At 46.6% G+C, this 27,288-nt stretch overlaps 4 non-coding genes across 4 annotated transcripts; all 4 read right to left on the bottom strand.

Annotated features, from left to right (window-relative positions):
* Positions 1-5,540: 5,540 nt before the first annotated feature.
* On the bottom strand, positions 5,541-5,612 carry TRNAH-GUG (transfer RNA histidin (anticodon GUG)). The gene has a single exon. It is a non-coding gene; the product is annotated as a tRNA-His (tRNA).
* A 10,057-nt stretch (positions 5,613-15,669) lies between these two features.
* Positions 15,670-15,741, bottom strand: TRNAH-GUG (transfer RNA histidin (anticodon GUG)). Its single transcript has one exon. It is a non-coding gene; the product is annotated as a tRNA-His (tRNA).
* Positions 15,742-23,061: 7,320 nt separating this feature from the next.
* TRNAH-GUG (transfer RNA histidin (anticodon GUG)) lies at positions 23,062-23,133 on the bottom strand. Its single transcript has one exon. It is a non-coding gene; the product is annotated as a tRNA-His (tRNA).
* A 2,160-nt stretch (positions 23,134-25,293) lies between these two features.
* TRNAH-GUG (transfer RNA histidin (anticodon GUG)) lies at positions 25,294-25,365 on the bottom strand. Its single transcript has one exon. It is a non-coding gene; the product is annotated as a tRNA-His (tRNA).
* Positions 25,366-27,288: the final 1,923 nt, after the last annotated feature.

The raw sequence follows: 27,288 nt of genomic DNA, 5'->3' as shown, positions 1-27,288 counted from the left end.
ACATATCGAATTGTTTCAGTCCTCCACAGAGATTGCCAATGTATTAATGGAAATTCTAAAATATCTGCCCAACTGCCGTGACATTGCCTCACCGCAATGCTGTGACTCGGATTCGAACCGAGGTTGCTGCGACTCGGATTCGAACCGAGGTTGCTGCGGCCACAACGCAGAGTACTAACCACTATACGATCACGGCGAGCTACTTGGGCTGCTACAATGTGTCGTTCCACCTCTATCATAAGCTGTACTCCATCTGTGATGTCATGACTCATGTTTGAATTAAAGGTTGGTTGTGATGTTATCCATGAGAATAAGTGGACACCTGATCCCCAGTCACTTATTTAAGATCTCAATAATCAAGTCAGAATCCAAATGAAACTCATCAAAGTGGAGCCAATTAGAAATAATATAGTTACACAAACCTGGCAATGGTGCGGCAGCCAGGGCCGATAATGGCCCGCCAGCCTGAGAGCAGGAAAGTGTGAGAGCAGTGATGGTCTTGTGTGAGTTTACAGCTGTTATTGACCCTGTCCCCTTCCATTGCAGAGTTTTCTCCCTATAAGAAGTGCAGAGGCTCCCTCCGGGGTGCTAATAGTACATTTATTTTTTTGCGCAGGAGAAGTGCTCTTCACCAATTGCACGTGCCAAATCACCCGAAGGCCACCACCATAAAATTCAGGCATTCATGTTCATGCGTCCTCCATGTTATGTCCTTATAAAGGGATGCATGTTCATGATGACTCCATGTCACACCTGCATACAAGGATGCATGTTCATGTCGCCTCGTTCTCTTGGCTTCATACAGGGATTTTATCTCCTCCCTGTCTCACCCTCATGCAGGGATGCATGACCAATGCTCCTTCCCTTCTCGCCCGCATACATGGATGCACGTTCATGTCTCCTCGTTCTCTCGGCTTCATACAGGGATTTTATCTCCTCCCTGTCTCACCCTCAGGAAGGGATGCATGACCAATGCTCCTTCCCGTCTCGCCCGCATACATGGATGCACGTTCACGCCTCCTCCTTCTGTCGGCTTCATACGGGGATCATATCTCCTCCCTGTCTCACCCTCATGCAGGGATGCATGACCAATGCTCCTTCCTGTCTCGCCCGCATACATGGATGCACGTTCACGCCTCCTCCTTCTCTCGGCTTCATACGGGGATCATATCTCCTCCCTGTCTCACCCTCATGCAGGGATGCATGACCAATGCTCCTTCCCTTCTCGCCTGCATACATGGATGCACGTTCACGCCTCCTCCTTCTCTCGGCTTCATACGGGGATCATATCTCCTCCCTGTCTCACCCTCATGCAGGGATGCATGACCAATGCTCCTTCCTGTCTCGCCCGCATACATGGATGCACGTTCACGCCTCCTCCTTCTCTCGGCTTCATACGGGGATCATATCTCCTCCATGTCTCACCCTCATGCAGGGATGCATGACCAATGCTCCTTCCCTTCTCGCCTGCATACATGGATGCACGTTCACGCCTCCTCCTTCTCTCGGCTTCATACGGGGATCATATCTCCTCAATGTCTCACCCTCACTTCCAACATGTGTAACTTCTTGTTCTCTTTGACGTCTGGGGCATGGGTGGCTACTGCACAGCTCTAGATGTCGCCCACCTGCAAGGTGCTATGGAAAGCACTTTTCCACATTGGACGTGCTATATTAACCCCCTCTCCCCAAATACAATAAAAATAAAGAAATATATGTGCTTCCATAATGTCTACCTTCTAATGTTTCATATGTGTAAGCACATTGTCCTCCTCCTGACCACATTCTAAAACTATGTGCAAATTGTTCCTTCCATAAACTTTCACTTCCTTGGCCCTTTATTTATAATGACTGTTATACTCTCTCTCTTTCCGCCACAGTATAAAAAAGCCTAGCACACCTCATGATTGGACTAAGAAATTCCTGTCATTTAGTTGGAAATGATTTTCCCATTATCCCCAAAAACTCCTCACTGTGTCTAAGAACGCTTTTTTTCACAGGACAATACAGATCAGATTGACTTGAAAGGTCCTTTCACGCGACTACAGAATGCCTCTCATTCCACTAAAAGATACCCCAGTGTCTACAATAGCCTAGGACTAGACTATGAGTCCCAATGTAGAAAGACCACAAGTCCACAGATATGCCTGTTTATTTAAACATCTGTATTATCATCAGCGTGTGACTGTAAATGCGGGACCTCGCGCTCTCTGTAACGCGCTCCATTGGCAACATCAGTTAAATGTCGTTGGTTCAATCCCTCGCGGATGTTGTTTTTATTCCCATTTGTAACTGGGAAATACTGTCGCTGCAATACATATGTCTTAATCAAGCTAGTGGTTATTGACGTAAATGGCAGTGTTATAATGTTTCATGTACTGCAAAGGTCACCACATAATGCGCTCTTAATTAGATTTGGTTGAAATACATTACAGTCACCCGATGAAAAAGTGTGCAAAGAGCATTAAAGAAACAAAAGGTTCATAACAGTAACAGGACATATCGAATTGTTTCAGTCCTCCACAGAGATTGCCAATGTATTAATGGAAATTCTAAAATATCTGCCCAACTGCCGTGACATTGCCTCACCGCAATGCCGTGACTCGGATTCGAACCGAGGTTGCTGCGGCCACAACGCAGAATACCTACCACTATACGATCACAGCGAGCTACTTGGGCTGCTACAATGTGACGTTCCACCTCTATCATAAGCTGTACTCCATCTGTGATGTCATGACTCATGTTTGAATTAAAGGTTGGTTGTGATGTTATCCATGAGAATAAGTGGACACCTGATCCCCAGTCACTTATTTAAGATCTCAATAATCAAGTCAGAATCCAAATGAAAGTCATCAAAGTGGAGCCAATTAGAAATAATATAGTTACACAAACCTGGCAATGGTGCGGCAGCCAGGGCCGATAATGGCCCGCCAGCCTGAGAGCAGGAAAGTGTGAGAGCAGTGATGGTCTTGTGAGAGTTTACAGCTGTTATTGACCCTGTCCCCTTCCATTGCAGAGTTTTCTCCCTATAAGAAGTGCAGAGGCTCCCTCCGGGGTGCTAATAGTACATTTATTTTTTTGCGCAGGAGAAATGCTCTTCACCAATTGCACGTGCCAAATCACCCGAAGGCCACCACCATAAAATTCAGGCATTCATGTTCATGCGTCCTCCATGTTATGTCCTTATAAAGGGATGCATGTTCATGATGACTCCATGTCACACCTGCATACAAGGATGCATGTTCATGCCGCCTCGTTCTCTTGGCTTCATACAGGTATTTTATCTCCTCCCTGTCTCACCCTCATGCAGGGATGCATGACCAATGCTCCTTCCCTTCTCGCCCGCATACATGGATGCACGTTCATGTCTCCTCGTTCTCTCGGCTTCATACAGGGATTTTATCTCCTCCCTGTCTCACCCTCAGGAAGGGATGCATGACCAATGCTCCTTCCCGTCTCGCCCGCATACATGGATGCACGTTCACGCCTCCTCCTTCTCTCGGCTTCATACGAGGATCATATCTCCTCCCTGTCTCACCCTCATGCAGGGATGCATGACCAATGCTCCTTCCTGTCTCGCCCGCATACATGGATGCACGTTCACGCCTCCTCCTTCTCTCGGCTTCATACGGGGATCATATCTCCTCCCTGTCTCACCCTCATGCAGGGATGCATGACCAATGCTCCTTCCCTTCTCGCCTGCATACATGGATGCACGTTCACGCCTCCTCCTTCTCTCGGCTTCATACGGGGATCATATCTCCTCCCTGTCTCACCCTCATGCAGGGATGCATGACCAATGCTCCTTCCTGTCTCGCCCGCATACATGGATGCACGTTCACGCCTCCTCCTTCTCTCGGCTTCATACGAGGATCATATCTCCTCCCTGTCTCACCCTCATGCAGGGATGCATGACCAATGCTCCTTCCTGTCTCGCCCGCATACATGGATGCACGTTCACGCCTCCTCCTTCTCTCGGCTTCATACGGGGATCATACATCCTCCCTGTCTCACCCTCATGCAGGGATGCATGACCAATGCTCCTTCCTGTCTCGCCCGCATACATGGATGCACGTTCACGCCTCCTCCTTCTCTCGGCTTCATACGGGGATCATATCTCCTCCCTGTCTCACCCATATGCAGGGATGCATGACCAATGCTCCTTCCCTTCTCGCCTGCATACATGGATGCACGTTCACGCCTCCTCCTTCTCTCGGCTTCATACGGGGATCATATCTCCTCCCTGTCTCACCCTCATGCAGGGATGCATGACCAATGCTCCTTCCTGTCTCGCCCGCATACATGGATGCACGTTCACGCCTCCTCCTTCTCTCGGCTTCATACGGGGATCATATCTCCTCCCTGTCTCACCCTCATGCAGGGATGCATGACCAATGCTCCTTCCCTTCTCGCCTGCATACATGGCTGCACGTTCACGCCTCCTCCTTCTCTCGGCTTCATACGGGGATCATATCTCCTCAATGTCTCACCCTCACTTCCAACTTGTGTAACTTCTTGTTCTCTTTGACGTCTGGGGCATGGGTGGCTACTGCACAGCTCTAGATGTCGCCCACCTGCAAGGTGCTATTGAAAGCACTTTTCCACATTGGACGAGCTATATTAACCCCCTCTCCCCAAATACAATAAAAATAAAGAAATATATGTGCTTCCATAATGTCTACCTTCTAATGTTTCATATGTGTAAGCACATTGTCCTCCTCCTGACCACATTCTAAAACTATGTGCAAATTGTTCCTTCCATAAACTGTAACTTCCTTGGCCCTTTATTTATAATGACTGTTATACTCTCTCTCTTTCCGCCACAGTATAAAAAAGCCTAGCACAACTCATGATTGGACTAAGAAATTCCTGTCATTTAGTTGGAAATGATTTTCCCATTATCCCCAAAAACTCCTCACTGTGTCTAAGAACGCTTTTTTTTACAGGACAATACAGATCAGATTGACTTGAAAGGTCCTTTCACGCGACTACAGAATGTCTCTCATTCCACTAAAAGATACACCAGTGCCTACAATAGCCTAGGACTAGACTATGAGTCCCAATGTAGAAAGACCACAAGTCCACAGATATGCCTGTTTATTTAAACATCTGTATTATCATCATCGTGTGACTGTAAAGGCGGGACCTCGCGCTCTCTGTAACGCGCTCCATTGGCAACATCAGTTAAATGTCGTTGGTTCAATCCCTCGCGGATGTTGTTTTTATTCCCATTTGTAACTGGGAAATACTGTCGCTGCAATACATATGTCTTAATCAAGCTAGTGGTTATTGACGTAAATGGCAGTGTTATAATGTTTCATGTACTGCAAATGTCACCACATAATGCGCTCTTAATTAGATTTGGTTGAAATACATTACAGTCACCCGATGAAAAAGTGTGCAAAGAGCATTAAAGAAACAAAAGGTTCATAACAGTAACAGGACATATCGAATTGTTTCAGTCCTCCACAGAGATTGCCAATGTATTAATGGAAATTCTAAAATATCTGCCCAACTGCCGTGACATTGCCTCACCGCAATGCCGTGACTCGGATTCGAACCGAGGTTGCTGCGGCCACAACGCAGAGTACTAACCACTATACGATCACGGCGAGCTACTTGGGCTACTACAATGTGACGTTCCACCTCTATCATAAGCTGTAATCCATCTGTGATGTCATGACTCATGTTTGAATTAAAGGTTGGTTGTGATGTTATCCATGAGAATAAGTGGACACCTGATCCCCAGTCACTTATTTAAGATCTCAATAATCAAGTCAGAATCCAAATGAAAGTCATCAAAGTGGAGCCAATTAGAAATAATATAGTTACACAAACCTGGCAATGGTGCGGCAGCCAGGGCCGATAATGGCCCGCCAGCCTGAGAGCAGGAAAGTGTGAGAGCAGTGATGGTCTTGTGAGAGTTTACAGCTGTTATTGACCCTGTCCCCTTCCATTGCAGAGTTTTCTCCCTATAAGAAGTGCAGAGGCTCCCTCCGGGGTGCTAATAGTACATTTCTTTTTTTGCGCAGGAGAAGTGCTCTTCACCAATTGCACGTGCCAAATCACCCGAAGGCCACCACCATAAAATTCAGGCATTCATGTTCATGCGTCCTCCATGTTATGTCCTTATAAAGGGATGCATGTTCATGATGACTCCATGTCACACCTGCATACAAGGATGCATGTTCATGCCGCCTCGTTCTCTTGGCTTCATACAGGGATTTTATCTCCTCCCTGTCTCACCCTCATGCAGGGATGCATGACCAATGCTCCTTCCCTTCTCGCCCGCATACATGGATGCACGTTCATGTCTCCTCGTTCTCTCGGCTTCATACAGGGATTTTATCTCCTCCCTGTCTCACCCTCAGGAAGGGATGCATGACCAATGCTCCTTCCCGTCTCGCCCGCATACATGGATGCACGTTCACGCCTCCTCCTTCTCTCGGCTTCATACGGGGATCATATCTCCTCCCTGTCTCACCCTCATGCAGGGATGCATGACCAATGCTCCTTCCTGTCTCGCCCGCATACATGGATGCACGTTCACGCCTCCTCCTTCTCTCGGCTTCATACAGGGATCATATCTCCTCCCTGTCTCACCCTCATGCAGGCATGCATGACCAATGCTCCTTCGCTTCTCGCCTGCATACATGGATGCACGTTCACGCCTCCTCCTTCTCTCGGCTTCATACGGGGATCATATCTCCTCCCTGTCTCACCCTCATGCAGGGATGCATGACCAATGCTCCTTCCTGTCTCGCCCGCATACATGGCTGCACGTTCACGCCTCCTCCTTCTCTCGGCTTCATACGGGGATCATATCTCCTCCCTGTCTCACCCTCATGCAGGGATGCATGACCAATGCTCCTTCCTGTCTCGCCCGCATACATGGATGCACGTTCACGCCTCCTCCTTCTCTCGGCTTCATACGGGGATCATATCTCCTCAATGTCTCACCCTCACTTCCAACATGTGTAACTTCTTGTTCTCTTTGACGTCTGGGGCATGGGTGGCTACTGCACAGCTCTAGATGTCGCCCACCTGCAAGGTGCTATGGAAAGCACTTTTCCACATTGGACGTGCTATATTAACCCCCTCTCCCCAAATACAATAAAAATAAAGAAATATATGTGCTTCCATAATGTCTACCTTCTAATGTTTCATATGTGTAAGCACATTGTCCTCCTCCTGACCACATTCTAAAACTATGTGCAAATTGTTCCTTCCATAAACTGTCACTTCCTTGGCCCTTTATTTATAATGACTGTTATACTCTCTCTCTTTCCGCCACAGTATAAAAAAGCCTAGCACACCTCATGATTGGACTAAGAAATTCCTGCCATTTAGTTGGAAATTATTTTCCCATTATCCCCAAAAACTCCTCACTGTGTCTAAGAACGCTTTTTTTCACAGGACAATACAGATCAGATTGACTTGAAAGGTCCTTTCACGCGACTACAGAACGCCTCTCATTCCACTCAAAGATACGCCAGTGCCTACAATAGCCTAGGACTAGACTATGAGTCCCAATGTAGAAAGACCACAAGTCCACAGATATGCCTGTTTATTTAAACATCTGTATTATTATCAGCGTGTGACTGTAAAGGCGGGACCTTGCGCTCTCTGTAACGCGCTCCATTGGCAACATCAGTTAAATGTCGTTGGTTCAATCCCTCGCGGATGTTGTTTTTATTCCCATTTTTTATTCCCATTTGTAACTGGGAAATACTGTCGCTGCAATACATATGTCTTAATCAAGCTAGTGGTTATTGACGTAAATGGCAGTGTTATAATGTTTCATGTACTGCAAATGTCACCACATAATGCGCTCTTAATTAGATTTGGTTGAAATACATTTCAGTCACCCATGAAAAAGTGTGCAAAGAGCATTAAAGAAACAAAAGGTTCATAACTGTAACAGGACAAATCGAATTGTTTCAGTCCTCCACAGAGATTGCCAATGTATTAATGGAAATTCTAAAATATCTGCCCAACTGCCGTGACATTGCCTCACCGCAATGCCGTGACTCGGATTCGAACCGAGATTGCTGTGGCCACAACGCAGAGTACTAACCACTATACAATCACGGCGAGCTACTTGGGCTGCTACAATGTGACGTTCCACCTCTATCATAAGCTGTACTCCATCTGTGATGTCATGACTCATGTTTGAATTAAAGGTTGGTTGTGATGTTATCCATGAGAATAAATGGACACCTGATCCCCAGTCACTTATTTAAGATCTCAATAATCAAGTCAGAATCCAAATGAAAGTCATCAAAGTGGAGCCAATTAGAAATAATATAGTTACACAAACCTGGCAATGGTGCGGCAGCCAGGGCCGATAATGGCCCGCCAGCCTGAGAGCAGGAAAGTGTGAGAGCAGTGATGGTCTTGTGAGAGTTTACAGCTGTTATTGACCCTGTCCCCTTCCATTGCAGAGTTTTCTCCCTATAAGAAGTGCAGAGGCTCCCTCCGGGGTGCTAATAGTACATTTATTTTTTTGCGCAGGAGAAGTGCTCTTCACCAATTGCACGTGCCAAATCACCCGAAGGCCACCACCATAAAATTCAGGCATTCATGTTCATGCGTCCTCCATGTTATGTCCTTATAAAGGGATGCATGTTCATGATGACTCCATGTCACACCTGCATACAAGGATGCATGTTCATGCCACCTCGTTCTCTTGGCTTCATACAGGGATTTTATCTCCTCCCTGTCTCACCCTCATGCAGGGATGCATGACCAATGCTCCTTCCCTTCTCGCCCGCATACATGGATGCACGTTCATGTCTCCTCGTTCTCTCGGCTTCATACTGGGATTTTATCTCCTCCCTGTCTCACCCTTAGGAAGGGATGCATGACCAATGCTCCTTCCCGTCTCGCCCGCATACATGGATGCACGTTCACGCCTCCTCCTTCTCTTGGCTTCATACGGGGATCATATCTCCTCCCTGTCTCACCCTCATGCAGGGATGCATGACCAATGCTCCTTCCTGTCTCGCCCGCATACATGGATGCACGTTCACGCCTCCTCCTTCTCTCGGCTTCATACGGGGATCATATCTCCTCCCTGTCTCACCCTCATGCAGGGATGCATGACCAATGCTCCTTCCCTTCTCGCCTGCATACATGGATGCACGTTCACGCCTCCTCCTTCTCTCGGCTTCATACGGGGATCATATCTCCTCCCTGTCTCACCCTCATGCAGGGATGCATGACCAATGCTCCTTCCTGTCTCGCCCGCATACATGGATGCACGTTCACGCCTCCTCCTTCTCTCGGCTTCATACGGGGATCATATCTCCTCCCTGTCTCACCCTCATGCAGGGATGCATGACCAATGCTCCTTCCCTTCTCGCCTGCATACATGGATGCACGTTCACGCCTCCTCCTTCTCTCGGCTTCATACGGGGATCATATCTCCTCAATGTCTCACCCTCACTTCCAACATGTGTAACTTCTTGTTCTCTTTGACGTCTGGGGCATGGGTGGCTACTGCACAGCTCTAGATGTCGCCCACCTGCAAGGTGCTATGGAAAGCACTTTTCCACATTGGACGTGCTATATTAACCCCCTCTCCCAAATACAATAAAAATAAAGAAATATATGTGCTTCCATAATGTCTACCTTCTAATGTTTCATATGTGTAAGCACATTGTCCTCCTCCTGACCACATTCTAAAACTATGTGCAAATTGTTCCTTCCATAAACTGTCACTTCCTTGGCCCTTTATTTATAATGACTGTTATACTCTCTCTCTTTCCGCCACAGTATAAAAAAGCCTAGCACACCTCATGATTGGACTAAGAAATTCCTGTCATTTAGTTGGAAATGATTTTCCCATTATCCCCAAAAACTCCTCACTGTGTCTAAGAACGCTTTTTTTCACAGGACAATACAGATCAGATTGACTTGAAAGGTCCTTTCACGCGACTACAGAATGCCTCTCATTCCACTAAAAGATACGCCAGTGCCTACAATAGCCTAGGACTAGACTATGAGTCCCAATGTAGAAAGACCACAAGTCCACAGATATGCCTGTTTATTTAAACATCTGTATTATCATCAGCGTGTGACTGTAAAGGCGGGACTTCGCGCTCTCTGTAACGCGCTCCATTGGCAACATCAGTTAAATGTTGTTGGCTCAATCCCTCGCGGATGTTGTTTTTATTCCCATTTGTAACTGGGAAATACTGTCGCTGCAATACATATGTCTTAATCAAGCTAGTGGTTATTGACGTAAATGGCAGTGTTATAATGTTTCATGTACTGCAAATGTCACCACATAATGCGCTCTTAATTAGATTTGGTTGAAATACATTACAGTCACCCGATGAAAAAGTGTGCAAAGAGCATTAAAGAGACAAAAGGTTCATAACAGTAACAGGACATATCGAATTGTTTCAGTCCTCCACAGAGATTGCCAATGTATTAATGGAAATTCTAAAATATCTGCCCAACTGCCGTGACATTGCCTCACCGCAATGCCGTGACTCAGATTCGAACCGAGGTTGCTGCGGCCACAATGCAAAGTACTAACCACTATACGATCACGGCGAGCTACTTGGGCTGCTACAATGTGATGTTCCACCTCTATCATAAGCTGTACTCCATCTGTGATGTCATGACTCATGTTTGAATTAAAGGTTGGTTGTGATGTTATCCATGAGAATAAGTGGACACCTGATCCCCAGTCACTTATTTAAGATCTCAATAATCAAGTCAGAATCCAAATGAAAGTCATCAAAGTGGAGCCAATTAGAAATAATATAGTTACACAAACCTGGCAATGGTGCGGCAGCCAGGGCCGATAATGGCCCGCCAGCCTGAGAGCAGGAAAGTGTGAGAGCAGTGATGGTCTTGTGAGAGTTTACAGCTGTTATTGACCCTGTCCCCTTCCATTGCAGAGTTTTCTCCCTATAAGAAGTGCAGAGGCTCCCTCCGGGGTGCTAATAGTACATTTATTTTTTTGCACAGGAGAAGTGCTCTTCGCCAATTGCACGTGCCAAATCACCCGAAGGCCACCACCATATAATTCAGGCATTCATGTTCATGCGTCCTCCATGTTATGTCCTTATAAAGGGATGCATGTTCATGATGACTCCATGTCATACCTGCATACAAGGATGCATGTTCATGCCGCCTCGTTCTCTTGGCTTCATACAGGGATTTTATCTCCTCCCTGTTTCACCCTCATGCAGGGATGCATGACCAATGCTCCTTCCCTTCTCGACCGCATACATGGATGCACGTTCATGTCTTCTCGTTCTCTCGGCTTCATACGGGGATTTTATCTCCTCCCTGTCTCACCCTCAGGAAGGGATGCATGACCAATGCTCCTTCCCGTCTCGCCCGCATACATGGATGCACGTTCACGCCTCCTCCTTCTCTCGGCTTCATACGGGGATCATATCTCCTCCCTGTCTCACCCTCATGCAGGGATGCATGACCAATGCTCCTTCCCTTCTCGCCCGCATACATGGATGCACGTTCATGTCTCCTCGTTTTCTCGGCTTCATACGGGGATTTTATCTCCTCCCTGTCTCACCCTCAGGAAGGGATGCATGACCAATGCTCCTTCCTGTCTCGCCCGCATACATGGATGCACGTTCACGCCTCCTCCTTCTCTCGGCTTCATACGGGGATCATATCTCCTCCCTGTCTCACCCTCATGCAGGGATGCATGACCAATGCTCCTTCCTGTCTCGCCCGCATACATGGATGCACGTTCACGCCTCCTCCTTCTCTCGGCTTCATACGGGGATCATATCTCCTCCCTGTCTCACCCTCATGCAGGGATGCATGACCAATGCTCCTTCCCTTCTCGCCTGCATACATGGATGCACGTTCACGCCTCCTCCTTCTCTCGGCTTCATACGGGGATCATATCTCCTCCCTGTCTCACCCTCATGCAGGGATGCATGACCAATGCTCCTTCCTGTCTCGCCCGCATACATGGATGCACGTTCACGCCTCCTCCTTCTCTCGGCTTCATACGGGGATCATATCTCCTCCCTGTCTCACCCTCATGCAGGGATGCATGACCAATGCTCCTTCCCTTCTCGCCTGCATACATGGATGCACGTTCACGCCTCCTCCTTCTCTTGGCTTCATACGGGGATCATATCTCCTCAATGTCTCACCCTCGCTTCCAACATGTGTAACTTCTTGTTCTCTTTGACGTCTGGGGCATGGGTGGCTACTGCACAGCTCTAGATGTCGCCCACCTGCAAGGTGCTATGGAAAGCACTTTTCCACATTGGACGTGCTATATTAACCCCCTCTCCCCAAATACAATAAAAATAAAGAAATATATGTGCTTCCATAATGTCTACCTTCTAATGTTTCATATGTGTAAGCACATTGTCCTCCTCCTGACCACACTCTAAAACTATGTGAAAATTGTTCCTTCCATAAACTGTCACTTCCTTGGCCCTTTATTTATAATGACTGTTATACTCTCTCTCTTTCCGCCACAGTATAAAAAAGCCTAGCACACCTCATGATTGGACTAAGAAATTCCTGTCATTTAGTTGGAAATGATTTTCCCATTATCCCCAAAAACTCCTCACTGTGTCTAAGAACGCTTTTTTTCACAGGACAATACAGATCAGATTGACTTGAAAGGTCCTTTCACGCGACTACAGAATGCCTCTCATTCCACTAAAAGATACGCCAGTGCCTACAATAGCCTAGGACTAGACTATGAGTCCCAATGTAGAAAGACCACAAGTCCACAGATATGCCTGTTTATTTAAACATCTGTATTATCATCAGCGTGTGACTGTAAATGCGGGACCTCGCGCTCTCTGTAACGCGCTCCATTGGCAACATCAGTTAAATGTCGTTGGTTCAATCCCTCGCGGATGTTGTTTTTATTCCCATTTGTAACTGGGAAATACTGTCGCTGCAATACATATGTCTTAATCAAGCTAGTGGTTATTGACGTAAATGGCAGTGTTATAATGTTTCATGTACTGCAAATGTCACCACATAATGCGCTCTTAATTAGATTTGGTTGAAATACATTACAGTCACCCGATGAAAAAGTGTGCAAAGAGCATTAAAGAAACAAAAGGTTCATAACAGTAACAGGACATATCGAATTGTTTCAGTCCTCCACAGAGATTGCCAATGTATTAATGGAAATTCTAAAATATCTGCCCAACTGCCGTGACATTGCCTCACCGCAATGCCGTGACTCGGATTCGAACCGAGGTTGCTGAGGCCACAATGCAGAGTACTAACCACTATACGATCACGGGGAGCTACTTGGGCTGCTACAATGTGACGTTCCACCTCTATCATAAGCTGTACTCCATCTGTGATGTCATGACTCATGTTTGAATTAAAGGTTGGTTGTGATGTTATCCATGAGAATAAGTGGACAACTGATCCCCAGTCACTTATTTAAGATCTCAATAATCAAGTCAGAATCCAAATGAAAGTCATCAAAGTGGAGCCAATTAGAAATAATATAGTTACACAAACCTGGCAATGGTGCGGCAGCCAGGGCCGATAATGGCCCGCCAGCCTGAGAGCAGGAAAGTGTGAGAGCAGTGATGGTCTTGTGAGAGTTTACAGCTGTTATTGACCCTGTCCCCTTCCATTGCAGAGTTTTCTCCCTATAAGAAGTGCAGAGGCTCCCTCCGGGGTGCTAATAGTACATTTATTTTTTTGCGCAGGAGAAATGCTCTTCACCAATTGCACGTGCCAAATCACCCGAAGGCCACCACCATAAAATTCAGGCATTCATGTTCATGCGTCCTCCATGTTATGTCCTTATAAAGGGATGCGTGTTCATGATGACTCCATGTCACACCTGCATACAAGGATGCATGTTCATGCCGCCTCGTTCTCTTGGCTTCATACAGGGATTTTATCTCCTCCCTGTCTCACCCTCATGCAGGGATGCATGACCAATGCTCCTTCCCTTCTCGCCCGCATACATGGATGCACGTTCATGTCTCCTCGTTCTCTCGGCTTCATACAGGGATTTTATCTCCTCCCTGTCTCACCCTCAGGAAGGGATGCATGACCAATGCTCCTTCCCGTCTCGCCCGCATACATGGATGCACGTTCACGCCTCCTCCTTCTCTCGGCTTCATACGGGGATCATATCTCCTCCCTGTCTCACCCTCATGCAGGGATGCATGATCAATGCTCCTTCCTGTCTCGCCCGCATACATGGATGCACGTTCACGCCTCCTCCTTCTCTCGGCTTCATACGGGGATCATATCTCCTCCCTGTCTCACCCTCATGCAGGGATGCATGACCAATGCTCCTTCCCTTCTCGCCTGCATACATGGATGCACGTTCACGCCTCCTCCTTTTCTCGGCTTCATACGGGGATCATATGTCCTCCCTGTCTCACCCTCATGCAGGGATGCATGACCAATGCTCCTTCCCTTCTCGCCTGCATACATGGATGCACGTTCACGCCTCCTCCTTCTCTCGGCTTCATACGGGGATCATATGTCCTCCCTGTCTCACCCTCATGCAGGGATGCATGACCAATGCTCCTTCCCTTCTCGCCTGCATACATGGATGCACGTTCACGCCTCCTCCTTCTCTCGGCTTCATACGGGGATCATATCTCCTCAATGTCTCACCCTCACTTCCAACATGTGTAACTTCTTGTTCTCTTTGACGTCTGGGGCATGGGTGGCTACTGCACAGCTCTAGATGTCGCCCACCTGCAAGGTGCTATTGAAAGCACTTTTCCACATTGGACGAGCTATATTAACCCCCTCTCCCCAAATACAATAAAAATAAAGAAATATATGTGCTTCCATAATGTCTACCTTCTAATGTTTCATATGTGTAAGCACATTGTCCTCCTCCTGACCACATTCTAAAACTATGTGCAAATTGTTCCTTCCATAAACTGTAACTTCCTTGGCCCTTTATTTATAATGACTGTTATACTCTCTCTCTTTCCGCCACAGTATAAAAAAGCCTAGCACACCTCATGATTGGACTAAGAAATTCCTGTCATTTAGTTGGAAATGATTTTCCCATTATCCCCAAAAACTCCTCACTGTGTCTAAGAACGCTTTTTTTCACAGGACAATACAGATCAGATTGACTTGAAAGGTCCTTTCACGCGACTACAGAATGTCTCTCATTCCACTAAAAGATACGCCAGTGCCTACAATAGCCTAGGACTAGACTATGAGTCCCAATGTAGAAAGACCACAAGTCCACAGATATGCCTGTTTATTTAAACATCTGTATTATCATCATCGTGTGACTGTAAAGGCGGGACCTCGCGCTCTCTGTAACGCGCTCCATTGGCAACATCAGTTAAATGTCGTTGGTTCAATCCCTCGCGGATGTTGTTTTTATTCCCATTTGTAACTGCGAAATACTGTCGCTGCAATACATATATCTTAATCAAGCTAGTGGTTATTGACGTAAATGGCAGTGTTATAATGTTTCATGTACTGCAAATGTCACCACATAATGCGCTCTTAATTAGATTTGGTTGAAATACATTACAGTCACCCGATGAAAAAGTGTGCAAAGAGCATTAAAGAAACAAAAGGTTCATAACAGTAACAGGACATATCGAATTGTTTCAGTCCTCCACAGAGATTGCCAATGTATTAATGGAAATTCTAAAATATCTGCCCAACTGCCGTGACATTGCCTCACCGCAATGCCGTGACTCGGATTCGAACCGAGGTTGCTGCGGCCACAACGCAGAGTACTAACCACTATACGATCACGGCGAGCTACTTGGGCTACTACAATGTGACGTTCCACCTCTATCATAAGCTGTAACCCATCTGTGATGTCATGACTCATGTTTGAATTAAAGGTTGGTTGTGATGTTATCCATGAGAATAAGTGGACACCTGATCCCCAGTCACTTATTTAAGATCTCAATAATCAAGTCAGAATCCAAATGAAAGTTATCAAAGTGGAGCCAATTAGAAATAATATAGTTACACAAACCTGGCAATGGTGCAGCAGCCAGGGCCGATAATGGCCCGCCAGCCTGAGAGCAGGAAAGTGTGAGAGCAGTGATGGTCTTGTGAGAGTTTACAGCTGTTATTGACCCTGTCCCCTTCCATTGCAGAGTTTTCTCCCTATAAGAAGTGCAGAGGCTCCCTCCGGGGTGCTAATAGTACATTTCTTTTTTTGCGCAGGAGAAGTGCTCTTCACCAATTGCACGTGCCAAATCACCCGAAGGCCACCACCATAAAATTCAGGCATTCATGTTCATGCGTCCTCCATGTTATGTCCTTATAAAGGGATGCATGTTCATGATGACTCCATGTCACACCTGCATACAAGGATGCATGTTCATGCCGCCTCGTTCTCTTGGCTTCATACAGGGATTTTATCTCCTCCCTGTCTCACCCTCATGCAGGGATGCATGACCAATGCTCCTTCCCTTCTCGCCCGCATACATGGATGCACGTTCATGTCTCCTCTTTCTCTCGGCTTCATACAGGGATTTTATCTCCTCCCTGTCTCACCCTCAGGAAGGGATGCATGACCAATGCTCCTTCCCGTCTCGCCCGCATACATGGATGCACGTTCACGCCTCCTCCTTCTCTCGGCTTCATACGGGGATCATATCTCCTCCCTGTCTCACCCTCATGCAGGGATGCATGACCAATGCTCCTTCCTGTCTCGCCCGCATACATGGATGCACGTTCACGCCTCCTCCTTCTCTCGGCTTCATACAGGGATCATATCTCCTCCCTGTCTCACCCTCATGCAGGCATGCATGACCAATGCTCCTTCCCTTCTCGCCTGCATACATGGATGCACGTTCACGCCTCCTCCTTCTCTCGGCTTCATACGGGGATCATATCTCCTCCCTGTCTCACCCTCATGCAGGGATGCATGACCAATGCTCCTTCCTGTCTCGCCCGCATACATGGCTGCACGTTCACGCCTCCTCCTTCTCTCGGCTTCATACGGGGATCATATCTCCTCCCTGTCTCACCCTCATGCAGGGATGCATGACCAATGCTCCTTCCTGTCTCGCCCGCATACATGGATGCACGTTCACGCCTCCTCCTTCTCTCGGCTTCATACGGGGATCATATCTCCTCAATGTCTCACCCTCACTTCCAACATGTGTAACTTCTTGTTCTCTTTGACGTCTGGGGCATGGGTGGCTACTGCACAGCTCTAGATGTCGCCCACCTGCAAGGTGCTATGGAAAGCACTTTTCCACATTGGACGTGCTATATTAACCCCCTCTCCCCAAATACAATAAAAATAAAGAAATATATGTGCTTCCATAATGTCTACCTTCTAATGTTTCATATGTGTAAGCACATTGTCCTCCTCCTGACCACATTCTAAAACTATGTGCAAATTGTTCCTTCCATAAACTGTCACTTCCTTGGCCCTTTATTTATAATGACTGTTATACTCTCTCTCTTTCCGCCACAGTATAAAAAAGCCTAGCACACTTCATGATTGGACTAAGAAATTCCTGTCATTTAGTTGGAAATTATTTTCCCATTATCCACAAAAACTCCTCACTGTGTCTAAGAACGCTTTTTTTCACAGGACAATACAGATCAGATTGACTTGAAAGGTCCTTTCACGCGACTACAGAACGCCTCTCATTCCACTCAAAGATACGCCAGTGCCTACAATAGCCTAGGACTAGACTATGAGTCCCAATGTAGAAAGACCACAAGTCCACAGATATGCCTGTTTATTTAAACATCTGTATTATCATCAGCGTGTGACTGTAAAGGCGGGACCTTGCGCTCTCTGTAACGCGCTCCATTGGCAACATCAGTTAAATGTCGTTGGTTCAATCCCTCGCGGATGTTGTTTTTATTCCCATTTGTAACTGGGAAATACTGTCGCTGCAATACATATGTCTTAATCAAGCTAGTGGTTATTGACGTAAATGGCAGTGTTATAATGTTTCATGTACTGCAAATGTCACCACATAATGCGCTCTTAATTAGATTTGCACCCGATGAAAAAGTGTGCAAAGAGCATTAAAGAAACAAAAGGTTCATAACAGTAACAGGACATATCGAATTGTTTCAGTCCTCCACAGAGATTGCCAATGTATTAATGGAAATTCTAAAATATCTGCCCAACTGCTGTGACATTGCCTCACCGCAATGCCGTGACTCGGATTCAAACCGAGGTTGCTGCGGCCACAACGCAGAGTACTAACCACTATACGATCACGGCGAGCTACTTGGGCTGCTACAATGTGACGTTCCACCTCTATCATAAGCTGTACTCCATCTGTGATGTCATGACTCATGTTTGAATTAAAGGTTGGTTGTGATGTTATCCATGAGAATAAGTGGACACCTGATCCCCAGTCACTTATTTAAGATCTCAATAATCAAGTCAGAATCCAAATGAAAGTCATCAAAGTGGAGCCAATTAGAAATAATATAGTTACACAAACCTGGCAATGGTGCGGCAGCCAGGGCCGATAATGGCCCGCCAGCCTGAGAGCAGGAAAGTGTGAGAGCAGTGATGGTCTTGTGAGAGTTTACAGCTGTTATTGACCCTGTCCCCTTCCATTGCAGAGTTTTCTCCCTATAAGAAGTGCAGAGGCTCCCTCCGGCGTGCTAATAGTACATTTATTTTTTTGCGCAGGAGAAGTGCTCTTCACCAATTGCACGTGCCAAATCACCCGAAGGCCACCACCATAAAATTCAGGCATTCATGTTCATGCGTCCTCCATGTTATGTCCTTATAAAGGGATGCATGTTCATGATGACTCCATGTCACACCTGCATACAAGGATGCATGTTCATGCCGCCTCGTTCTCTTGGCTTCATACAGGGATTTTATCTCCTCCCTGTCTCACCCTCATGCAGGGATGCATGACCAATGCTCCTTCCCTTCTCGCCCGCATACATGGATGCACGTTCATGTCTCCTCGTTCTCTCGGCTTCATACAGGGATTTTATCTCCTCCCTGTCTCACCCTCAGGAAGGGATGCATGACCAATGCTCCTTCCCGTCTCGCCCGCATACATGGATGCACGTTCACGCCTCCTCCTTCTCTCGGCTTCATACGGGGATCATATCTCCTCCCTGTCTCACCCTCATGCAGGGATGCATGACCAATGCTCCTTCCTGTCTCGCCCGCATACATGGATGCACGTTCACGCCTCCTCCTTCTCTCTGCTTCATACGGGGATCATATCTCCTCCCTGTCTCACCCTCATGCAGGGATGCATGACCAATGCTCCTTCCCTTCTCGCCTGCATACATGGATGCACGTTCACGCCTCCTCCTTCTCTCGGCTTCATACGGGGATCATATCTCCTCCCTGTCTCACCCTCATGCAGGGATGCATGACCAATGCTCCTTCCTGTCTCGCCCGCATACATGGATGCACGTTCACGCCTCCTCCTTCTCTCGGCTTCATACGGGGATCATATCTCCTCCCTGTCTCACCCTCATGCAGGGATGCATGACCAATGCTCCTTCCCTTCTCGCCTGCATACATGGATGCACGTTCACGCCTCCTCCTTCTCTCGGCTTCATACGGGGATCATATCTCCTCAATGTCTCACCCTCACTTCCAACATGTGTAACTTCTTGTTCTCTTTGACGTCTGGGGCATGGGTGGCTACTGCACAGCTCTAGATGTCGCCCACCTGCAAGGTGCTATTGAAAGCACTTTTCCACATTGGACGTGCTATATTAACCCCCTCTCCCCAAATACAATAAAAATAAAGAAATATATGTGCTTCCATAATGTCTACCTTCTAATGTTTCATATGTGTAAGCACATTGTCCTCCTCCTGACCACATTCTAAAACTATGTGCAAATTGTTCCTTCCATAAACTGTCACTTCCTTGGCCCTTTATTTATAATGACTGTTATACTCTCTCTCTTTCCGCCACAGTATAAAAAAGCCTAGCACACCTCATGATTGGACTAAGAAATTCCTGTCATTTAGTTGGAAATGATTTTCCCATTATCCCCAAAAACTCCTCACTGTGTCTAAGAACGCTTTTTTTCACAGGACAATACAGATCAGATTGACTTGAAAGGTCCTTTCACGCGACTACAGAATGCCTCTCATTCCACTAAAAGATACTCCAGTGCCTACAATAGCCTAGGACTAGACTATGAGTCCCAATGTAGAAAGACCACAAGTCCACAGATATGCCTGTTTATTTAAACATCTGTATTATCATCAGCGTGTGACTGTAAAGGCGGGACCTCGCGCTCTCTGTAACGCGCTCCATTGGCAACATCAGTTAAATGTCGTTGGTTCAATCCCTCGCGGATGTTGTTTTTATTCCCATTTGTAACTGGGAAATACTGTCGCTGCAATACATATGTCTTAATCAAGCTAGTGGTTATTGACGTAAATGGCAGTGTTATAATGTTTCATGTACTGCAAATGTCACCACATAATGCGCTCTTAATTAGATTTGGTTGAAATACATTACAGTCACCCGATGAAAAAGTGTGCAAAGAGCATTAAAGAAACAAAAGGTTCATAACAGTAACAGGACATATCGAATTGTTTCAGTCCTCCACAGAGATTGCCAATGTATTAATGGAAATTCTAAAATATCTGCCCAACTGCCGTGACATTGCCTCACCGCAATGCCGTGACTCGGAGTCGAACCGAGGTTGCTGCGGCCACAACGCAGAGTACTAACCACTATACGATCACAGCGAGCTACTTGGGCTACTACAATGTGACGTTCCACCTCTATCATAAGCTGTAATCCATCTGTGATGTCATGACTCATGTTTGAATTAAAGGTTGGTTGTGATGTTATCCATGAGAATAAGTGGACACCTGATCCCCAGTCACTTATTTAAGATCTCAATAATCAAGTCAGAATCCAAATGAAAGTCATCAAAGTGGAGCCAATTAGAAATAATATAGTTACACAAACCTGGCAATGGTGCGGCAGCCAGGGCCGATAATGGCCCGCCAGCCTGAGAGCAGGAAAGTGTGAGAGCAGTGATGGTCTTGTGAGAGTTTACAGCTGTTATTGACCCTGTCCCCTTCCATTGCAGAGTTTTCTCCCTATAAGAAGTGCAGAGGCTCCCTCCGGGGTGCTAATAGTACATTTCTTTTTTTGCGCAGGAGAAGTGCTCTTCACCAATTGCACGTGCCAAATCACCCGAAGGCCACCACCATAAAATTCAGGCATTCATGTTCATGCGTCCTCCATGTTATGTCCTTATAAAGGGATGCATGTTCATGATGACTCCATGTCACACCTGCATACAAGGATGTATGTTCATGCCGCCTCGTTCTCTTGGCTTCATACAGGGATTTTATCTCCTCCCTGTCTCACCCTCATGCAGGGATGCATGACCAATGCTCCTTCCCTTCTCGCCCGCATACATGGATGCACGTTCATGTCTCCTCGTTCTCTCGGCTTCATACAGGGATTTTATCTCCTCCCTGTCTCACCCTCAGGAAGGGATGCATGACCAATGCTCCTTCCCGTCTCGCCCGCATACAAGGATGCACGTTCACGCCTCCTCCTTCTCTCGGCTTCATACGGGGATCATATCTCCTCCCTGTCTCACCCTCATGCAGGGATGCATGACCAATGCTCCTTCCTGTCTCGCCCGCATACATGGATGCACGTTCACGCCTCCTCCTTCTCTCGGCTTCATACAGGGATCATATCTCCTCCCTGTCTCACCCTCATGCAGGCATGCATGACCAATGCTCCTTCCCTTCTTGCCTGCATACATGGATGCACGTTCACGCCTCCTCCTTCTCTCGGCTTCATACGGGGATCATATCTCCTCCCTGTCTCACCCTCATGCAGGGATGCATGACCAATGCTCCTTCCTGTCCCGCCCGCATACATGGATGCACGTTCACGCCTCCTCCTTCTCTCGGCTTCATACGGGGATCATATCTCCTCCCTGTCTCACCCTCATGCAGGGATGCATGACCAATGCTCCTTCCCTTCTCGCCTGCATACATGGATGCACGTTCACGCCTCCTCCTTCTCTCGGCTTCATACGGGGATCATATCTCCTCAATGTCTCACCCTCACTTCCAACATGTGTAACTTCTTGTTCTCTTTGACGTCTGGGGCATGGGTGGCTACTGCACAGCTCTAGATGTCGCCCACCTGCAAGGTGCTATTGAAAGCACTTTTCCACATTGGACGTGCTATATTAACCCCCTCTCCCCAAATACAATAAAAATAAAGAAATATATGTGCTTCCATAATGTCTACCTTCTAATGTTTCATATGTGTAAGCACATTGTCCTCCTCCTGACCACATTCTAAAACTATGTGCAAATTGTTCCTTCCATAAACTGTAACTTCCTTGGCCCTTTATTTATAATGACTGTTATACTCTCTCTCTTTCCGCCACAGTATAAAAAAGCCTAGCACACCTCATGATTGGACTAAGAAATTCCTGTCATTTAGTTGGAAATTATTTTCCCATTATCCCCAAAAACTCCTCACTGTGTCTAAGAACGCTTTTTTTCACAGGACAATACAGATCAGATTGACTTGAAAGGTCCTTTCACGCGACTACAGAATGCCTCTCATTCCACTAAAAGATACGCCAGTGCCTACAATAGCCTAGGACTAGACTATGAGTCCCAATGTAGAAAGACCACAAGTCCACAGATATGCCTGTTTATTTAAACATCTGTATTATCATCAGCGTGTGACTGTAAAGGCGGGACCTCGCGCTCTCTGTAACGCGCTCCATTGGCAACATCAGTTAAATGTCGTTGGTTCAATCCCTCGCGGATGTTGTTTTTATTCCCATTTGTAACTGGGAAATACTGTCGCTGCAATACATATGTCTTAATCAAGCTAGTGGTTATTGACGTAAATGGCAGTGTTATAATGTTTCATGTACTGCAAATGTCACCACATAATGCGCTCTTAATTAGATTTGGTTGAAATACATTACAGTCACCCGATGAAAAAGTGTGCAAAGAGCATTAAAGAAACAAAAGGTTCATAACAGTAACAGGACATATCGAATTGTTTCAGTCCTCCACAGAGATTGCCAATGTATTAATGGAAATTCTAAAATATCTGCCCAACTGCCGTGACATTGCCTCACCGCAATGCCGTGACTCGGATTCGAACCGAGGTTGCTGCGGCCACAACGCAGAGTACTAACCACTATACGATCACGGCGAGCTACTTGGGCTACTACAATGTGACGTTCCACCTCTATCATAAGCTGTAATCCATCTGTGATGTCATGACTCATGTTTGAATTAAAGGTTGGTTGTGATGTTATCCATGATAATAAGTGGACACCTGATCCCCAGTCACTTATTTAAGATCTCAATAATCAAGTCTGAATCCAAATGAAAGTCATCAAAGTGGAGCCAATTAGAAATAATATAGTTACACAAACCTGGCAATGGTGCGGCAGCCAGGGCCGATAATGGCCCGCCAGCCTGAGAGCAGGAAAGTGTGAGAGCAGTGATGGTCTTGTGAGAGTTTACAGCTGTTATTGACCCTGTCCCCTTCCATTGCAGAGTTTTCTCCCTATAAGAAGTGCAGAGGCTCCCTCCGGGGTGCTAATAGTACATTTCTTTTTTTGCGCAGGAGAAGTGCTCTTCACCAATTGCACGTGCCAAATCACCCGAAGGCCACCACCATAAAATTCAGGCATTCATGTTCATGCGTCCTCCATGTTATGTCCTTATAAAGGGATGCATGTTCATGATGACTCCATGTCACACCTGCATACAAGGATGTATGTTCATGCCGCCTCGTTCTCTTGGCTTCATACAGGGATTTTATCTCCTCCCTGTCTCACCCTCATGCAGGGATGCATGACCAATGCTCCTTCCCTTCTCGCCCGCATACATGGATGCACGTTCATGTCTCCTCGTTCTCTCGGCTTCATACAGGGATTTTATCTCCTCCCTGTCTCACCCTCAGGAAGGGATGCATGACCAATGCTCCTTCCCATCTCGCCCGCATACATGGATGCACGTTCACGCCTCCTCCTTCTCTCGGCTTCATACGGGGATCATATCTCCTCCCTGTCTCACCCTCATGCAGGGATGCATGACCAATGCTCCTTCCTGTCTCGCCCGCATACATGGATGCACGTTCACGCCTCCTCCTTCTCTCGGCTTCATACAGGGATCATATCTCCTCCCTGTCTCACCCTCATGCAGGCATGCATGACCAATGCTCCTTCCCTTCTCGCCTGCATACATGGATGCACGTTCACGCCTCCTCCTTCTCTCGGCTTCATACGGGGATCATATCTCCTTAATGTCTCACCCTCACTTCCAACATGTGTAACTTCTTGTTCTCTTTGACGTCTGGGGCATGGGTGGCTACTGCACAGCTCTAGATGTCGCCCACCTGCAAGGTGCTATTGAAAGCACTTTTCCACATTGGACGTGCTATATTAACCCCCTCTCCCCAAATACAATAAAAATAAAGAAATATATGTGCTTCCATAATGTCTACCTTCTAATGTTTCATATGTGTAAGCACATTGTCCTCCTCCTGACCACATTCTAAAACTATGTGCAAATTGTTCCTTCCATAAACTGTAACTTCCTTGGCCCTTTATTTATAATGACTGTTATACTCTCTCTCTTTCCGCCACAGTATAAAAAAGCCTAGCACACCTCATGATTGGACTAAGAAATTCCTGTCATTTAGTTGGAAATGATTTTCCCATTATCCCCAAAAACTCCTCACTGTGTCTAAGAACGCTTTTTTTCACAGGACAATACAGATCAGATTGACTTGAAAGGTCCTTTCACGCGACTACAGAATGCCTCTCATTCCACTAAAAGATACTCCAGTGCCTACAATAGCCTAGGACTAGACTATGAGTCCCAATGTAGAAAGACCACAAGTCCACAGATATGCCTGTTTATTTAAACATCTGTATTATCATCAGCGTGTGACTGTAAAGGCGGGACCTCGCGCTCTCTGTAACGCGCTCCATTGGCAACATCAGTTAAATGTCGTTGGTTCAATCCCTCGCGGATGTTGTTTTTATTCCCATTTGTAACTGGGAAATACTGTCGCTGCAATACATATGTCTTAATCAAGCTAGTGGTTATTGACGTAAATGGCAGTGTTATAATGTTTCATGTACTGCAAATGTCACCACATAATGCGCTCTTAATTAGATTTGGTTGAAATACATTACAGTCACCCGATGAAAAAGTGTGCAAAGAGCATTAAAGAAACAAAAGGTTCATAACAGTAACAGGACATATCGAATTGTTTCAGTCCTCCACAGAGATTGCCAATGTATTAATGGAAATTCTAAAATATCTGCCCAACTGCCGTGACATTGCCTCACCGCAATGCCGTGACTCGGATTCGAACCGAGGTTGCTGCGGCCACAACGCAGAGTACTAACCACTATACGATCACGGCGAGCTACTTGGGCTACTACAATGTGACGTTCCACCTCTATCATAAGCTGTAATCCATCTGTGATGTCATGACTCATGTTTGAATTAAAGGTTGGTTGTGATGTTATCCATGAGAATAAGTGGACACCTGATCCCCAGTCACTTATTTAAGATCTCAATAATCAAGTCAGAATCCAAATGAAAGTCATCAAAGTGGAGCCAATTAGAAATAATATAGTTACACAAACCTGGCAATGGTGCGGCAGCCAGGGCCGATAATGGCCCGCCAGCCTGAGAGCAGGAAAGTGTGAGAGCAGTGATGGTCTTGTGAGAGTTTACAGCTGTTATTGACCCTGTCCCCTTCCATTGCAGAGTTTTCTCCCTATAAGAAGTGCAGAGGCTCCCTCCGGGGTGCTAATAGTACATTTCTTTTTTTGCGCAGGAGAAGTGCTCTTCACCAATTGCACGTGCCAAATCACCCGAAGGCCACCACCATAAAATTCAGGCATTCATGTTCATGCGTCCTCCATGTTATGTCCTTATAAAGGGATGCATGTTCATGATGACTCCATGTCACACCTGCATACAAGGATGTATGTTCATGCCGCCTCGTTCTCTTGGCTTCATACAGGGATTTTATCTCCTCCCTGTCTCACCCTCATGCAGGGATGCATGACCAATGCTCCTTCCCTTCTCGCCCGCATACATGGATGCACGTTCATGTCTCCTCGTTCTCTCGGCTTCATACAGGGATTTTATCTCCTCCCTGACTCACCCTCAGGAAGGGATGCATGACCAATGCTCCTTCCCGTCTCGCCCGCATACATGGATGCACGTTCACGCCTCCTCCTTCTCTCGGCTTCATACGGGGATCATATCTCCTCCCTGTCTCACCCTCATGCAGGGATGCATGACCAATGCTCCTTCCTGTCTCGCCCGCATACATGGATGCACGTTCACGCCTCCTCCTTCTCTCGGCTTCATACAGGGATCATATCTCCTCCCTGTCTCACCCTCATGCAGGCATGCATGACCAATGCTCCTTCCCTTCTCGCCTGCATACATGGATGCACGTTCACGCCTCCTCCTTCTCTCGGCTTCATACGGGGATCATATCTCCTCCCTGTCTCACCCTCATGCAGGGATGCATGATGCATGACCAATGCTCCTTCCTGTCTCGCCCGCATACATGGCTGCACGTTCACGCCTCCTCCTTCTCTCGGCTTCATACGGGGATCATATCTCCTCCCTGTCTCACCCTCATGCAGGGATGCATGACCAATGCTCCTTCCCTTCTCGCCTGCATACATGGATGCACGTTCACGCCTCCTCCTTCTCTCGGCTTCATACGGGGATCATATCTCCTCAATGTCTCACCCTCACTTCCAACATGTGTAACTTCTTGTTCTCTTTGACGTCTGGGGCATGGGTGGCTACTGCACAGCTCTAGATGTCGCCCACCTGCAAGGTGCTATTGAAAGCACTTTTCCACATTGGACGTGCTATATTAACCCCCTCTCCCCAAATACAATAAAAATAAAGAAATATATGTACTTCCATAATGTCTACCTTCTAATGTTTCATATGTGTAAGCACATTGTCCTCCTCCTGACCACATTCTAAAACTATGTGCAAATTGTTCCTTCCATAAACTGTAACTTCCTTGGCCCTTTATTTATAATGACTGTTATACTCTCTCTCTTTCCGCCACAGTATAAAAAAGCCTAGCACACCTCATGATTGGACGAAGAAATTCCTGTCATTTAGTTGGAAATGATTTTCCCATTATCCCCAAAAACTCCTCACTGTGTCTAAGAACGCTTTTTTTCACAGGACAATACAGATCAGATTGACTTGAAAGGTCCTTTCACGCGACTACAGAATGCCTCTCATTCCACTAAAAGATACTCCAGTGCCTACAATAGCCTAGGACTAGACTATGAGT

The sequence above is a fragment of the Ambystoma mexicanum genome (genome assembly GCF_040938575.1).
Source record: "Ambystoma mexicanum isolate Mex_15411 chromosome 12 unlocalized genomic scaffold, UKY_AmexF1_1 Mex_chr12_unloc.1, whole genome shotgun sequence".
Taxonomy (NCBI): Eukaryota; Metazoa; Chordata; class Amphibia; order Caudata; family Ambystomatidae; genus Ambystoma; species Ambystoma mexicanum.
The sequence above is the reverse complement of the archived record's forward strand: the minus strand, read 5'-3'. Positions and strand labels throughout refer to the sequence as shown.